The following is a 4,278-nucleotide window of genomic DNA, read 5'->3' as shown; positions in this document are numbered from 1 at the left end:
AGAGGATAAAAAAGCTAATCTGATCATAGAGTGATGATTAAATAAACTGTGGAATCTCTAGGCCACCTGTATAAAAGATATTGTTTTTTTAAAAAAAAGTTATCAACATAGAAAAATCAGCCAGGCACGGTGGTAATCCCAACACTTTGGGAGGCTGAGGCAGGAGGATTGCTTAAGCCCAGGAATTTGAAGCGCTGTCTCTACAAAAAATTAGCCAGGCATGGTGGCATGGGCCAAGTAGTCCCAACTACTCTGGGAGGCTGAGGTGAGAGGATTGCCAGAGCCCATGAGGCCAAGACTGCAGTGATCACCGTTCCTGCCTCTGCACTCCAGCCAGGGTGACAGAACAAGACCTTGCCTCAAAAAATAAAAACAAAAAATAAATACAATTGGCCGGGCATGGTGGCTCATGCCTGTAATCCCAACACTTTGGGAGGCTGAGGTGGGTGGATCCCAACACTTTGGGAGGCCGAGGTGGGTGGATCCCAACACTTTGGGAGGCCAAGGTGGGTGGATCATGAGGTCAGGAGTTCAAGACCAGCCTGGCCAAGATGTTGAAACCCCGTCTCTACTAAAAATTTAAAAAAAAAAAAAAAATTGCCAGGCACAGTGACAGGCACCTATAATCCCAGCTACCCGGGAGGCTGAGGCAAGAGAATCGCTTGAACCCGGGGGCAGAGGTTGCAGTGAGCTGAGATTATGGCACTGCACTCCAGCCTGGGTGACAGAGTGAGACTCCATCTCAAAATAAATAAATAAATAGAATTTTTAAAAAGAAAAAACATTCATATCATAGTGTTTATCAGAAACTAAAAGGAAATTAAATATATGTCTTGTGATCTTAGTTTTGTTACATTAAAATAAACATCTTGGTGCAGAAGCAAAAGATTACACACAAAACTCTAATACTGGTTACTTCTAGATAGTAGTTTGGGATTCTTCTTTTTCTTTTCTTGTTTTCTTTTTTCTTTCTTTTTTTTTTCTTGAGACAGAGTCTCACTCTGTCACCTAGGCTGGAGCTCAGTGGTGTGATCTCGGCTGACTGCAACCTCCTTCGACTGGGTTTAAGCAATTCTCCTGTCTCAGCCTCCCCAGTAGATGGAACTACAGGCACCCACCATCACACCCAGCTAATTTTTGTCTTTTTAGTAGAGATGAGTTTCACCATGTTGGCCAGGCTGGCCTCGAACTCTTGACCTCAGGTGATCCACCCACCTTGGCCTCCCAAATTGCTGGGATTAAAGGCATGAGCTACCATGCCCAGCTGGATATTATTTCTAAAAGGTTTTTTAAAAAAATAAAAGTTTTATGATAGCTGTATATTGCTTTTGTGAAAAAGAAAGTCACAGGATCTATTTTTAAATCTAATGAAATGAAAAAATTATTTAATATCCATTAAGTGATATGTGACATTAGTCTAGTCTTCTCCATTAAAGTAATCAGTGGTGTTCTGCAAGACCTCAAACCACTTAGGCAGAAAAACGTCTGATGGAACATTGGCGAGTTTCTGAGCTTCACAGCGGAAGAGTGAACTGTGTGGGCTTTGATCTATTAGTTCACTGTAGAAAATGCTGTGTTCCCTGGGAAACGTCTGGGCTGGAGAGAAAGGGTCTGTGCTTTGGGTCAAAAGCCACCACAGTAGTGACCCTGTTTGCTCCCACAATGGAAAAGTGCCTTCTGTAGTCTGAAGTGAAAGGTGCCCTGCGCATCTCTCCTTAATGGACTCCGAAAGCCCAGGCTTCAGGAGTTGACAGTATCCACAATGGTAACCTTAAGAAATGGACACAGTCAGAGATACTTAAGCGCTCTATCAGTGGACACTGTGTGGGTGTTTCGGAGGCAACATGGGTGATGCACACTCATCCAAGGGCAGCCAAGCCCTCGCAGTGCCTCGTGACGTGCTGTCACTCATTTCTTTGGTGACCCAGAGCTTTCTATGTGGAGCTGGTGTTAATTTTCTTCTCATTTTCACACCTAACTCTCAAATTCCTGGATGCTCCCAATGCTAATCTTGGACACTTTTTTAATTCAATCAGCACTTCCAGAGCCTGTCCACAAGTTATTGTTCTAGAGCCTGAGAATAAAAGGAGGAATAATAGCCTGGGTGTGGTGGCTCACACCTGCAATCCTAGCACTTTGGGAGGCAGGCAGGTCACTTGAGTTCAGGAGTTCAAAACCAGCCTGGCCGACATGGTGAAACCTCCTCTCTACTAAAAACACAAAAAATTAGCCTGGCATGGTGGTGGATGCTTGTAATCCCGGCTACTTGGGAGGCTGAGACAGGAGAATCGCTTGAACCCAGGAGGTGGAAGTTGCAGTGAGCTGAGATCGTGCCATTGCACTCCAGCCTGGGCAACAGAGCAAGACTCCTCCTCAAAAAAAAGATGAATACTATACTGTCCAGGGAAAGAACATAACAATCTCAACTTATTATTTTTCCCATACCAGGGATGAGAAAATGGAGAGTGACAAAGGCAAAGTTACTGCTCAAGATTATGCAGATAAGAGGTGGGGGGAGCCAGGCGCGGTGGCTCACACCTGTAATCCCAGCACTTTGGGAGGCTGAGGCAGGCAGATCATGAGGTCAAGAGTTCAAGACCAACCTGGCTAACATGGTGAAACCTCGTCTCTACTAACAATACAAGAATTAGTTGGGCGTGGTGGCGTGTGCCTATAATCCCAGTTACTCAGGAGGCTGAGGCAGGAGAATCGCTTGAACCTGGGAGTCAGAGGTTGCAGTGAGCTGAGATGGCGCCGTTGTACTCCAGCCTGGGCAATAGAGCAAGACTCTGTCTTGGGGGAAAAAAAAAAAGAGGTAGGGGAGGTAGTGTTGATAGTCAGGCTTATCTGACTTCTGCGTGTGATACTGCAGGAGGCAGCAAGGCAGCCTGTCAGAGAACTGCAAAGGCAGGGCTCCCCGAGACTTAAGGAGCTTTGCAGAGTCCACTAAACCGAGAAATGAGGGGAAAGGGAGTCAGAGGAAATAAACTGTGTATTCACTATCATATTTGATTTATTATAGCGGGCACAGTGGCTCACACCTGTAATCCAACACTTTGGGAGGCCAAGGCCAGGAGATCACTTGGGGCCAGGAGTTCGAGACTAGACAGTGAACATAGTAAGACCCTGTCTCTACAAAAAGAATAATTAAAAAAAAATTAGCTGAGCATGGTGGTGAGTGTCTGTAGTCCTTCCTACGTTGGAACCTGAGGCAGAAGATTTCTTGAGCCCAAAAGTTTAAGGTTACAGTGAGCTGTGATTGCACCATTGCACTATAGCCTGGGCAATTGAGCAAGACCCTGTCTCAAAAAAAAAAAAATAAGAAAGAAAGAAAGAAAATGCTATCACGAGCTCTCTTTGGGAGCACATATACTAAAACTGGAAAGATACAGAGAAGTATGACCCCCACACAAGGATGACATGAAAATCCATGAAGCGTTATTCTTCAAAGAGCTAAAAGCAGAACTACCATCGACCCAGCAATCCCATTACTGGGTATATACCCAGAGGAATGTACCATAAAGACACAGGCATGCAAATGTTCAATGCAGCACTGTTCACAATTGCAAAGACATGGAATCAGCATAAATGCCCATCAGCGGCAGATAGATAAATAAAATGTGATACATATATATAAATAAATACTAGGCAGCCATAGAAAAGCATGAGATCATGTCTTTTGTGGAAATGTGGATGGAGCTAGTGGCTATTAACCCCAGCAAACTATCAGAGAAACAGAAAACCAAATACTGCATGTTCTTGCTTATAGGTAGGGGCTAAATGATAAGAACTTATGAACAAACGCAAAGAAGAAAACAACAGAAACAGGCGTCTACTCAACGGTGGGGAGTGGGAGGATGGAGGGGAGCAGAAAAAAATGACTGTTGGGTCCTGGGCTTAACACCTGGGTGATGAAAGAACCTGCAGGGCACCCTCCAGGACACGGGTTTACCTATGTAACAAACCTTCACATGCACCCCAAACCTACAAGTTAAAAAGAAATGTAAAAACAGACCATACAGCAAAAAGAAAATATTGTCACAATCACCATGTAGCTCCCACCGGCCAACTCTGCATTTGGCATTTATTTGAGTAAAGTGCTAGAGGTAGAGATACAGTGATGAGCAAACAATGAAATTAACTGTAACAAGTAGTTATAAGAGCTTAAAATCTTGTGTTTAACTTAGGTAGCTATGGTCAGCAGAATAATGGCCCCCAAACATGTTCCCATCCTAATTCCCAAAACTTGTCGATATGTTACAATACGAGGTAAGGGGG

At 44.2% G+C, this 4,278-nt stretch overlaps 1 pseudogene; it reads left to right on the top strand.

The window, feature by feature from the left end:
* The first annotated feature begins 3,348 nt into the window (after positions 1-3,348).
* Positions 3,349-3,446, top strand: LOC135277644 (U6 spliceosomal RNA; annotated as a pseudogene).
* The last annotated feature ends 832 nt before the right edge of the window (positions 3,447-4,278 follow it).

Source organism: Aotus nancymaae, unplaced genomic scaffold, assembly GCF_030222135.1.
Source record: "Aotus nancymaae isolate 86718 unplaced genomic scaffold, 86718_ANA_hifiasm-v0.15.2.pri h1tg000032l_0, whole genome shotgun sequence".
Taxonomy (NCBI): domain Eukaryota; kingdom Metazoa; phylum Chordata; class Mammalia; order Primates; family Aotidae; genus Aotus; species Aotus nancymaae.
This window is presented reverse-complemented; position numbering and strand designations above follow the sequence as displayed.